Source organism: Thunnus albacares, chromosome 2 (assembly GCF_914725855.1).
Source record: "Thunnus albacares chromosome 2, fThuAlb1.1, whole genome shotgun sequence".
NCBI classification, from domain to species: domain Eukaryota; kingdom Metazoa; phylum Chordata; class Actinopteri; order Scombriformes; family Scombridae; genus Thunnus; species Thunnus albacares.
Window position 1 is genome coordinate 37,730,654 of NC_058107.1, and position 13,710 is coordinate 37,744,363.

Consider the following 13,710-nt stretch of genomic DNA (forward strand, 5'->3'; position numbering starts at 1 on the left):
AGACTGCTTTGATTCCACGGACCATAAACACCCGAATGAAGTTATGTTGGAAGTCTGTGGTTGTGTTTCCATCAAGGGAGAAAACTGGTGCTGCTTCCAGTGATGACTTCAGCATCAGTTCTGCAAGTGATGAGCCAGAAAGGCCAGACACAGTTTGTCCATCTTCTGAAACACTTCCAAATATTTTCACTACAGTGTAGCTGTCTGTCTCCAGTACACATGAGACATTGTACAGGCATTCTTGGCTGACTATTACTGAGTAATGAGGATCCATGTTGTATTCCTGTTGGACTCTGTCATTTGTTGACTTTTCTTTGTCAGTCATAAGGAGAATTTTTTGGCTGTAACTGTGTGAGATCTCCGAAGCACCTAGCAGCCAATCTTGTATTTTTTGTTCATCAATGTCTGTCAAGAAGGCATCAAAATCCTGGAAAATAATTGAGAATAAAAATAAGCAGATCATCAGGTTATCTTAAGATAAAATCACAGGTTTTAACATAGACTGATTAAATAAGAAATTAAGAGGGCATTAATTTAGCTCAAACTCAAACAGCATTCTTTTTCTTTGCAGGATTGAGACATGCAATACATAATGTTTCAAATACAACATTAGATGTTGGTTTCATGACAATCTCACATTGTTGTCTTGAACTCTTCCTCACATCCCAAAATTGTGAGAAAAACACTGTTTTATAATAGTTGTAGTTCTATAATTTACATTTTTGATGTGTGTGTGCATGTTTGTGCATTTATACAAAGTGGTATTTCATTTCATGTAGATATTTAGATGTATCAACCCTTTTGATAACTAGTTTGATTAATTAAACACTGACTAATAGAGATGTCCCAAAGTGATCCTACAGATTGGTGTCTGGGCCAATCCGGGCAGTTCTTAAATGATCGGTATTGACTGAAATAAAACTGATAAAATGGAGATTTGTTATTCTACTGTGTTTTGTCCACTTCAGCCTGATTGTTTTGCAGCACTGCTTTCCTTTGCAACAGCTTACAGTGTGAGCATGTAGCTGACGCTGACTGCCGCCTCTGCTGGTTAAAATGACAAACCTCAACGGCAGCAGTTCATATCAGCTGTAGCTAATGAACGTTAATTCTGTGAGTAACATGATGACAAAATGAAACTTTTCTCTTGTTTGTGTGTCTGTACTCGACCAAAGATAATTTGTGGGAGAAAAGCCTCTGTAACATCACTGTACAATCAGCATGTTTCTGTAGTTCCAACTCAAGCTGATCGCGTCACATCAGGAGTCACATTCTCTCAATGAAACCTTTCATTCATATTAGATCAATAATTTTTGAACTAGGACCTTCAGTATTTGGATTAAGTAGCTTAGGAAAAATGTCTGCCAAAGTCAGAAGGCTTCATCTGTTATTTTGACGTGCCAGATATATATTAATTATAATTCTCTGTATCACAAGGTTGGTTGGACTTCCTTACAGACAAGAAGAAAATACCATCTCATGTTATTCATCTACAAAGCTTGACTGTTGAAGCTTCCAAATTACCTCACATCTCTTCTCTCATTAAAATCTAGTAACTACAACACATGATCAAGTAACTACTTCACATCAGATAGACCTCATGTTTGCACTAATGTTGGTAGAACTGGTTTCAGGTGCTACACACCTTTTGAACTGTAAACTGCCCTGAAACTTGAGTCTTACATGTTTCTTGGAGATTTTTGAAGTGTTATTATCATGTTTTTTATGATTCTTGTAACTGTTTTTATTGATTTCTTGTTTATTGTGTAGTTTCTGTCCGCTGATTGTGTTCTTATCTTATGAATGTTTTTTGTTCTCAGGTCTCTCTTGGAAAAGAGATCTTAATCTCAATGAGACTGCCTGATTAAATTAAGATTAAATTAAAAAAAAATTCTGCTGCTATGTAAATAGAAGTATCAGATGGGACTCAGTATTGGCAAATACTCAATATTAAAGGACTCGGCCAGAAAAACTTGATCAGGACATCTATACTGACTGCTTATGGTTCCAGTATGATTAAGTTCAGTTTTCTAAACTCAGTGCTTCAACTTTCTTTTAAAACCCACTAACCTGTTCCATCTGAATGACACAAGCTGTGAAATTCTCGCACTCCTGAAAATCATTCAGCAGACTCATCAGGTTTTGGTCAGTTTTCATCCTAAAAGAAGATAAATGATGTTTATATCACAGAGGGAAACACAGTAATTACACAAATTCAATAAGGCCTGATAAAGACCACATGAAAAGTTCAAGAGGACCTTCCCTAAGAAAAAACAGCTGAACAAGTTGGGATGCCTCATTGTGTAGTGCACAATGAGGCCAAGAGAATGTAAAATATTTTTCTGTACAGCAGCATTTCACTCACAGAATCAGATTTTGCTTCTATTTGTACAAATGAGTCAATCTACATTCAGTCTGAGGGACACTATACCGTATGATCATGAGGGAAATTCTCTCAGACATGTTTCATGATCATGTCAACATTGCAACAAATGGCCAAACTAGTGAAATCCACACCATGGTGGATACCTCTATAGGTGTTTCATTATTACCAGTTATACTGTTTAAACCTAATAACAACTCTGCATCCTGTAACTTTAGTCATATCAAAGAATGAAGGATATCTGTTGTGACGACCCTCTCTGAACAGACTCTGAGTCCTCTACCTGCAGGAGTCTGGTTGGTGGAGTTGGGTCGTCAGGAGGATTCAGCTCACCTGGACTGCCCAGCTTGCTGGAGGCAGTCAGTCATTTGCTTCTCCCCTCTGGCTTCCACTATGTTGATTTTGGTTGTGTTTAGTTTCATTTATCTTTAAGTTATGTACAATAAATTTATTTTTATTTATATTATAACTCATGTGTGGTCTCCCCTCCTTTGTCCAGCCTTGACACTGTAAAGTTTTACTTCAAAATCATACTGAGAAGTATGCTGATAAGCCAACAATGCATTATTTAAGCAAAAGAATATTGATGTCAACACAATACCCATTATTTTATACCTAAAATAATGGGTAGCTTCATTTAAAATATATAGTCATAGTTGTCACATTCTGAGAAGAAAACTTGATACTATCTGATTAAACAAATTAATATCACACACATCACAGTTTTTAAGAAGAACTACCCTGAGTTTAACAGATTTTTACAGTGAGAAAAAGTTATAATAATCTCAACAAGTGTTTACTGCAGGGCCCATATTTTCAGGTGGTGGTGAATGAAAGCTTTCTCACCACAGCTGCATCACAAACCTTAGCTGTGACCATGGCTCCTTACCTGCTAATGGATCTCTCAACTCTGGCCCCAAGCATGGACGTGGCCCTAAGATGAAATATATTCCTTATTACATTTTTATCCACTTGATTTGATTAAATCACATTGCTGAAGCTTCATATTAGCTTCAGATAAACTTTTAAATACAATTTTGCCTAAACGAGGGCGGTAGATTTTGTCCTGCATCTCTTACATTGTAAGTGCATTATGAAGGGATCTTCTAATGGTCAGTATGAACAGGAGGAATTATTATAGCAAGAAAAACAGGTTTCACTGTTCATTTGGGCAGACTTGAAAAATTGTGAACCCATCCTTCAAGTGGGAATTTGTGTATTTCCCTTGAGGTAAAAGGATATGGATAAATAGTCCCATCCAACAGAAAACTATATGGACTATTGTCACATTTATCACAGCAGTGCCTGAATACTACTATATATCATATGTTCTAAAAGATATGCATTATAGTTGTGCCAAGGCCTTTACAGTTGGAAAGGAGACATATAAGTTTACTTTGGGTTCGAAGGGTTCTTGAGCCTTTCATGAAACATGTGTTCAGGCAGTCCTCTGAGGCGATGCAGTGCAGCGATATCAGGGCTGAGCTCCTCCCATTCATCCTCTCTCACCTCTGCAAAGTTAAGACAAATTTTACATTAAATGAGGATCAGTTGTAGGTGTTCCTTATGTTCATGCTTTGAGTTCATAGTGAATGTTAGAGGAAAGGGAGATGAGAGCAGATATGTCACCGGCAGACTGAGGTTTAGTTGAATTTCTCAGAGAGAGATCAGCACCTCTGGATGGATACACCTTCCCATTCACTTGAATAAGAAAGTGTGTCCAAACTTTTGACTGGTACTGTACATTACACCAGGATTTTACAGTAGCTGAAAGGTTTTTGTTGGTTTTTGTTTTGAAAGGTGTTTGTTAACGTTAAAAATAAAATTAGGCATTGTTTTGTTTGGGAGCAGTGTTAGCAAGAACAAAGCCGGTGAATGCGAGAAATAAAACAGTATTTTCTGATTGTTTCATGTCATTTTGTTCTAAAGCAGAAATAAATAACCAACAAACACTCAGCAGATGATTTGTGGAGACAAATGCTCTTAATTTTAATGGAAACGCAAACAGGAAGAACAACTGGGACTTTTAGCTCCAAGTTTAGTTTCTGAAATTAGTTCCTCTGGAACTTTTGGTCGAAATAGGGTTATTATCAGACTCGGTTCAGTTTCATCAAACTAAGCTATAATTTGTCATATGAAGTTGTATTTATTCTGAGCTGTATTTTAGGCCTTAATGCTAAAAATGCTTACAGTTAGCATGTTATACAATATACTGAAAGTACAATGGAGCCAGATGGAGATGTGTCCATTCGTTTTAGAGACATGTTTTCTGTTTTTTCCTGCAATTTACCACTAAAAGAGCACATAAAACATCACAAATTGTTCCAAAATGTTTGAGATAAGCCACTGCAAAATGGCCGCCATAATCAGAAAATAACTGAAATCCTGGAGGGAGTGATTAACATTCAGTAATTATCTCTCTGTATAGTAGTTTTTATTGGTTGTATAGGAGTCCGTTGTTCAGGAAGACGATGCAGCATGTAATCAGAGCAATTGTATCACATTGATATCAGCCTTGCTGTTTACTGTTCACTCTCTTTACACTATGAGAGCTGTATTAAGTTATTGCTAGTGTTAACACAACATGTCCTACTGCTGCTTCACATTAAAAGACTTCAACTGGCCAAACACAGTGACTTTTATTCAGAAACAGCCACAGGAAACAGAGTAATTGTCATGGAGCTTAGCGCTGACTGATCAACAAAATGCGTCTACAAAACAAGACAATGGTCATTTTGGTCATTTTTTGTCAGAGGATAAGTTTGAAATATTGCACTACTTGATCTCTGTGCAGCATGAAATCAGATGGAGGTCGTGATTATTACTGACTGACGTCTTTATTAAAACAGAAACACCAGCTCCTCCTCTGTTGGATTTCTGATAAAGCAGCTGCTCAACAAGTCTTTGCTGTAGTATTAAATCACATCTTCTGTTACCACTGTAACCAAGTGTGTCGCCTCATCAACCAGGACTGAAATCTTAAGGATTGTAAAGACATAAAAGAGAACTTGAGGTTGTTAAAATATTAAATATTTCTTACCAAACTGTTGAGTGAGGCTGAGGAGGCTGAAGAGGATCAGAAGTGTCCTCCAGATCTCCATCCTACCCGCCATCACGCTGCAAAATATTAAAAACAGAAATGTGACTGATCATAGAAGTACTAATACTTTGAGTCTGTCTAAATATTACTTCAGATCAGCAAAAATAGTTTTTGGTCTTGCCTGTTAACAGCTGGTGATTGCGAGTGATGAATAAGGGAGTGAAGGAGATGCTGTACGCCACAGTGGTGAGTTGAAAAGTAATGATACATTTACATTTATTCATTTGTCAGACACTTTTGTCTAAAGCAACTTACAAATGAGGTTCAATTCAAGCCAGAGTAGATCAAGGAGAAGTGCTGCTTTACTCAGCTCCATGTTGCATCCAACACAAGTGCCACTAGTTTCATGATGTAAAACATAAATTCATAGCAAATGACAACTTTTTTCTTGTGAGAGAACAAAGTAGAGAAGGAAGAGACAGAAGAAGGAAGGAGAGATATGAAGGAAGATGAATGTTTTATCGAGTTTAAAATTTATTTTGCTGTTGAAGCCTTAATTAATTACCCATTTTATCAATCATTAGAATATCGCTGCCTGTAATGTCCAGTGCACAAGCATAGCATGAAAATATGTTGGTTGTGACTGTCACTTAACGTACTGCTGAACAGAACGAGCTTCAGTAGCAACAGAGAATAGCTCATCTGATCCACACACAATATTTATCCGAAACACAGTTGTACAAAACAATATACGCTGAAAGCAGCCAATGAGCCATAATATATAAAAAAACTATGCAGGTCAGAGTTGCAAACACACATTCATCATATCATTCATTACAGCAAAATGTTAACGGTTATTTATTTATTTATCAGTTTTTCAAGACCCTCCAAACTCAAAATCTGGGGCAGGTGCTCCCAGATATTTCTACCCGAGGAAGTGGAGATCTGTTATTGCACAGCCTGTAGAGAAAGCTTTGTAAATCTCTTTTTGTGATACTTTCTGTATTCTTTTGAAAGTTAGAATACTACATATCCAGGTAGGGGGCGTGACAATTTTTTTTTTCTCAACATAGTGCAAAGTTACTTAACATAAAAAATTAATACAAACTTTGGCTTCGAAGTGGATGTGTTAATGATTAAAACAGCTGATGGGTAATTAATTTATGTAAGCATAACTTAAGAGTTCTGCTTGAAATGACACAAAACTCATTTAAAGCACCTTTTGTAAAACATGATGACTATACATGAACTCCATTTGAAACAACAGGGACGCAGTAAGTTAGCTTGATATATCAAGGTATAGGTATGCAATGAAATTCAGGCATCAAACATATTTAAACAAGTTCAAACATGATGAGGGAACAATGCGGAATTCAAAGTTTAACTGCCTGTTCCTCGATGGAACAACCACATAAGTTGATTATACCTCCACTCCAGAACTACCACAGGAGTGTCTTCTAATATGTTGCCTCTATCAGCAGTTCTTATAAAAAAAAAAACAATGATGTTTTATGATGTCACAATGCTATGTTTAAGGTGGTTCTTGTGTTTAGGTTTAGTCATTAACACTACACCATCAACAGGCCATGCACAGTAGCTCCTCACAAGATCGCTGACCAAGGACCACTCAAAAAGAGCTCCAGAAAGACCTGGAAGAAGCAGGTACAATTGTCACAGAGTTGCACGAACACCCCATAAGACTCCATTATTGAAGAAAAGACATGTTTGAAGTTTGCTACACAACATTTGGAGAAACCTGTAGATTACTGGAAAAAGGTGTTGCGGTCAGACGAGACAAAAATTGTAATTTTTGGCAATAACACTACGCTCCTTGTTTGGAGGAGAAATGGCTCTGCTGCATATGACCCTAAAAATACCTACAGTGAAGTCCAGAGGTGGAAGCATTATGGTACGGGGCTGTTTCCCTTCTCATGGTACCGGCAAAATCCAAATTGTTGAGAAGAAGGTGAATGGAGCTATGTATCGGGATATTTTTGAGAAGAATTTGTTGCTATCCACTAGGACAATGAGGATGAGACGCAGATAGACTTTCCAACAGGACAATGATCCAAAACATACTGCAAAGGAGACTCTCAACTGGCTCCAGAGAAAGAGAATAAAGGTGTTGGAATGGCCCAGTCAATCACCTGACTCGAACCCTGTTGAACATTTATGGAAGGAACTGAAGATAAAGATTCACCAGAAGAAGACTGTCCACTTAGAAGAATGGGCCGAAATCGCCCCTGGACGCTGTGAGAGATTAGTTTTTTGGTATAGAAAGCATTTTGAAGCTGTCATTGCAAACAAAGACATTTCCACCAAGTATTTCAGTTGGCGTGTTCAATACTTTTTCCTGTGTCATTCCAATTTAATGCACGTAACTTATTTATTGATCAGAATGTTATGATTTCTTTAACTGTGTTGCCTTTTTGAGTTAATACCAATGTCTGGTCTTAATGGCATGTGAATAGCTGCACTGGATATATATTTCTTGAAAAAATGTTGATGTGTTGAAAACTTATTTCCCCCACTGTATAACATACCCAATACTGTAAAACTTAATAGCCCTGTCATTATGCTATCTCCCATCATCAATCTTCCTTTTACTCACCTGAAAATCCTGAACAGCTGAGAAAGTTAAGGTGGAGTGGATAGAATAAAGTATGAGGAGTCCTCTTCAGGATCAACCGTCTCTGTCAGTTTATTTCCTGCCAATTTATTATTTATCATACAAGTTAAGACCTGCCCCTGAAGGGTTGGAACTCAGATTAGAGAAACAAATAAGATGTTGGAGGTAGCAGTAATAACAGCACTGCAATCATCTTAAACTTACAGTGGCTAATGGAATCAAATCAAACTCTCAAAAGATTTTTGGCTTAAGTCTTTAAGTTATAAAATAGTGTTGTGAGCTCATGTGAGCAAATCAGTCAGTGCTCCTGTTGCTTTACTGTTAAAATGAAACCAAGATATATTTGAGTTAAGTGTATATCTTTCTACATCTGTTTTGCCTACTTGCAAACACACTTTGTGCACACTGTAAGATTATAAGAAGCCCACCAAAACACCCCCAAATTTTTTTTGAAATGTAAAGAGTTCAAGTCCAGTGAATAACCTTAAATGGTACAAAGGTAAGTGGTAGCCTACGGAGCCCCTAGGTTAAAAAAAAAAAAGTAATTAAAAGGCATTTTCCATGTAGTACTAGTTAACAATTCATAGCTTCTCTGCTGCAAACAGTTTCTTCACAGCTTCCAAACCCTCTGTCTGTATAAAAGCACAGAGGAGGAAGCGTGATGGTCGGGGGCTCTTTTGCTGGAACCAGAGTTGGTAACTTGCACAGAGTGACTGGAAACATCCTGCAGAGCCATGCAGCACCCTCTGGTCTAGTTGATCAGGGGTTCATTCTGCAGCAAGATAATGATCCAAAACATACTTACATACTACCATACAAGAAAGGAACAAGACAGTAGGCTTCAAATCATGGAATGGCTGCACACTGGTCATCAAGCTGGTTCAGCATGAACTGGACAGAAGGGTGAAAGTAAAACAACCTGACAATACAACCCATTTGTGGGAACGTCTATTACAGTGTTGGGGAGAACTATCAGAACAGTGTTTGATTTTCATTTTAGGGTACATTGTGACTTGAAAATTTGAGGTAGATAAACCAGTTTAGAAAAATCTGAACATGGAACACTTTCAGTGGGAGGGGATAAATCTGAACATGGAACACTATGTTCAGATTTCCTGTCACACAAAAACAATAATTCCTTGTACCACAAGGTTGTAAGTGGTGTAGAGACATTTTACACCAGTGTTGGATGAAGTACAACTTTAACTGCTTTAAACACAGCATCCATTATATTGCACATCAAATATTTATTGTCCATTAAAAAGACATTCATTCCTCCAGTCAGCAAGGGAAACAGTTGAACAATTAAAGGTTTGTAGGTGCAATGCAATAAGACATATGGAAAAGAACCATAGGATGCATATTATGCAGTTTCTAATATGTCTAAATTGTACTTTATGGTTTTAACCACTTTTTTTAAAACATGTTTCTTAAAGTTCAAATTTATATCCAGTGTCACACTGAGATATTTAAAAGCAGTGACTTGATCAGTCCTTTCACTTTTGATGAGAATACCAGCATTAGGAGCTTGTACCTGCCTTGATATTCTGCCTACAGGCTTTTTCAAAATTGTTTGAAATTGCACGGCCTCCGATCTTCTGTAGATTGTCAACATGTCTCTTCTCTCAGGTGTCTTCCCACAGGCCCTAGAAAATTGCAATCGACAATCTAAACACTTCACTAATGAGCAACTATTAACCCATATTAAATTTCTTTAAAAGTTTTTCAACAGCTGAACAACTTCTTGGCTCTAAACAACCGTTTTGATGTCTTCAAGTCAGGATTTTGACCACAGCACTGAGACTACTCTTGTTAAAGTCTTCAATGACATACACTTAAACATAGACAATGGCAGAATTTCAGTATTATTATTATTGGATCTCAGTGCTGCATTTTGTTTCCGTCTGACTGGAAGTCCCCTCCCAGCGAAAGTGTTCTGTGTTCAGATCTTTCTAAACTGGTTTATCTACCTGTAAGACATCAGTCAGTTCAAATCAGTTCATGCAGCCGACTTCTTCTGTCTATTGTACTGCATCTGTGAAATTTACATAGTAATATTAAGTTATTTTTGGTCTACTATGTAAATTACACGATATTACCTTTGCATTACAAACCACTACCTTGTGTTTTTTGTATTATAACTTGCATACTACATTGACTTTGCACATATGTGACTTTGTGTTCACTCACTCAATAAGTTCTATGAGATCGTCTAGAATATCTCTATACAAGATTGTACCATTTTGTCGCACTGCATTTAGACAGTCAGCTTTCTCTGTGAAAGCCACAACTCAGTGGGACGTCCCACCTGATGATATAAAGAGCTGCAGTTCCATCAGTACATTCAAAACCAAATTAAAAAATCTGCTAAAAACTACTCAGCTCTGTAACCACTAAATTTCATCTCATGGTCTTCTCATCAACGCAAATAATCTTGCTTTAAATTTGACAAGATTACATTATAAATTTCTAGTTTACATTGTGGGTGTGTGTGATTTTGTATTTTATATAATGTGTCCTGTATGGTTTTTTTGCTTTGTACTGTTTATTATTGTGCTGTGATATGTTTTAATTGTAAAGGACCGCAGATGAAAATTAGTTTGAAGCTCAATCTGGTGCAGTACATCAAATGTTAACATTTATGTTTCACACTGCACATGGTCCCATTAAATACAGTACAACAATACTGTAAAAACTTTGTGTCTGACTATCTACTATTTGTATGTATAATATGTAACTGTATATTCCTTGTAAATATAACATAGTTTTATCTGGATATATAGTTTTTCCTTCTTAATTTCTTCTTAGTGCTACTTTTATGTACTTTGTTCTATTTTACTGCCAAGTTGATTGGTTTTTTGTATTGTAATTTAAATCATTTTAATATTTGCAAATATATTGTGTATGTGTGTGGTGTAGAGGGGGTAACGACTGAATTTCATTGTACAGCATTGTATAAGGACAATTAAAATGAACCTTGAACCTTGTTTCCTGTCTCACCTAAGAATGAGAAAAGAATTACCAAGAATGTGTTTTCTTTGCTTTAATTAACATACTCAGCTTTAGACTCTAACTAAACTAAGAAGCTGCTCTGTAGGTGGAACGGCAGCGGTTACTTCTTTATCTGCACCCACCTGGTAAGTCAGTTGCACGAACTGATTTTAATCAAAGTCTTACTGGTTGATAAACCAGTTTTGAAAAAACACTTTCGCAAGGGGGGGATTTCCAGTCAGACAAAAACAATATCTAGTACCACAGGTATTAAAGCCGTGTAGAGACATTTTACACCAGTATTAACACTTCATACACAGCATCCATTGTATTGCACATCAAATATTTATTACTTATTAACTATAGACTCTAACTAAACAATGGTTGTCCAGTTTTGATTTGTAAGTTTCCATGTTTTTCACCTTTGAAATATTAATTTACTGAGGCCTCTGTTTCTTACATGTGTTTTTTACAGTCACATTCATTCAGCCTGTAGGCATGCAGGCTCATACATGCCTCTAGACTCATACAACAGTAATCCCTCTTAATCATCACTAATGACCTACTAGAAGTGTGTGTCTTTATGTATCTGCAGAGACTCTGCCGTCTGCCTGTATTTTCTTATTTTCTTATTATTTTGCTGTGTTCGGGATGTTTCTGGGCGTCAACCTTTGGGCAGTGGGTGTGTAGCCTCCAGCCAATAACAATGCACAGGATGTGAGGTCGGGACTAGTCACGTAGCAACCAGGTTACATGGCTGTCTCCGTCTCTCTCCTCTGCTCCGCTCTGCTCTCTGTCTCTGTGTCATGGATGTATGAGGAGCAGCACACATAGAGCTACACACACAGAGCAGAGAGGCCACAGCGGACAGGATGAATCTCTGCATTCACACAACATCTGGCAATGCAGCACCACACCGCAGGGTTGTGTGGAGGTGGCGTCGTGTTTATTTGTGCTGTAGAACGTTACCGCTGTGAAACAATCAGAAAATAACATTTAAAATAATGCTGCTCACTCTCCTCTCTCTCTCTCACTCATTGAGCCGGGGAGGAGGGGCCAACTTTGAATGCTGCATGTTAAGAAACACCAACCAACAAATCCTGCATAGTGTACCTTTAACCTTACCTCAATTAACACCTTAACTCTAACCTTAACCAGGATGTTTTGCCTCATTAGGATCGGGCCATGAGGACTACTGGTCCCGCCAAAGTTGGTGTTTATACCAGAAAAGGTCCCAAAGAGGTAACAAACACACACACACTCATGTTATTCTGAGTTGCAGTCATGGAATCGGAGTGTAAAATCATCCACACTGTCAGCTGTCACACCAGGATAAAATCAACTTTGTACAATTAAAATGCAGCTAAAATCATCATTATGTGTTAGTGTCATAAAAGATCCCTCCGTTTGTTAGATGCTCTGTTTCAAAACCAGAGTAGAAATAGAAACATGGAACAATAAAATGTTTCTCCTGTTTTTTGCTGAACAGCAGGTTAGCTGTTCAGCAAAGTTAAACCTGAAGTTCCCTCGCAAACCCCAAATCCTGCTTTGTAGTACAAAGCCAAAATGACACCCAGCTGAAAACATGATCCCATTTAAAACTAATATTCACAGCATCACATTAAGTAGCAACTCAACTCAATAATTATATTATTCAATGTTTGTATATAAATGGATGTAGTCGCTGTTCATTATAGATTGTAGAATGTCCATCTTTGATGGTGGAGCTGCCTTCTGATAGGCTAAAAGCATACGGACTGTGGGACTGATTGCCTGACATGGTCCCTGATTGGCCTCACCTGAGGAGGTGTTGGCTTTATCTGTCTGGAATGTTCTTTGTTCCTCAGTTTTACCTGATGATGGTCTAAGGACCAAAACATTGTATTCTAGTAAAGTTAATTGCAGTTAAAGGACAGTGCGCTGAAATTCTCTCTTCTCTTCTTGCCTATAGACATTTCCTCCTATGCACCTGTCTACAAGAAACTGAAGGTGTGCATGAGCCTCCTCAGTCAAAACTGTCACAGTATAAAGTTTACATGCAAAAAATAGATAAAATGTGGAACAAATCTGTTTCCTGCACAATCTTACTTACAAGTGTTGTCTTTGTAGTTTAAAAATAAAGACGGAATAAGAGAAATATTTTTCATTGTAAGCTACCTAAACAAAGATATATTTATATATTTTAATAAAGACTTATAATTTATCAACTGGAAAATTCCATATAAGATTAACCAAAATATCTTAAAGACTAGAGATTATTGATTCAATTTACTTTTTGTCAAACACAATTTCTAGTGTATTAGTGCATTAGGCCTACAACAAGCAAGGTGGTAATCTGGTTGTATTGCTTTTGAAATGTGAAACATTCTGGATACATAAATTAAACACACTCTTCACATGGACTGAATGAAGAGTCTGACTTTTGGAAATTATGTTGGAATTTGAGTTTTGGTTCGTTGTTTTGGTGGGATTGATGTATTTTAATTTAACCACCAGATGGTGCCATTATAACGTGTAAAGCAAACACAGGTGGCAATACAGGTGACAGATAATGGTTTGATTACCAAACCATGTGATTGTCCTGTAGGATGCCTTGTGTGATGTTTGAAAATGTATGAAACTGAAAATAGATTTGTGTGTCACAACTTTGTTTTTTAGTCTTACATA

At 37.1% G+C, this 13,710-nt stretch overlaps 1 protein-coding gene across 1 annotated transcript in view; it reads right to left on the reverse strand.

Moving 5' to 3' along the window:
* The window catches only part of LOC122968417 (putative leucine-rich repeat-containing protein DDB_G0290503), a 635,740-nt gene that overhangs the window by 286,872 nt on the left and 335,158 nt on the right, over positions 1 to 13,710 (reverse strand). The gene's annotated exons all lie outside the window — the stretch shown is intronic.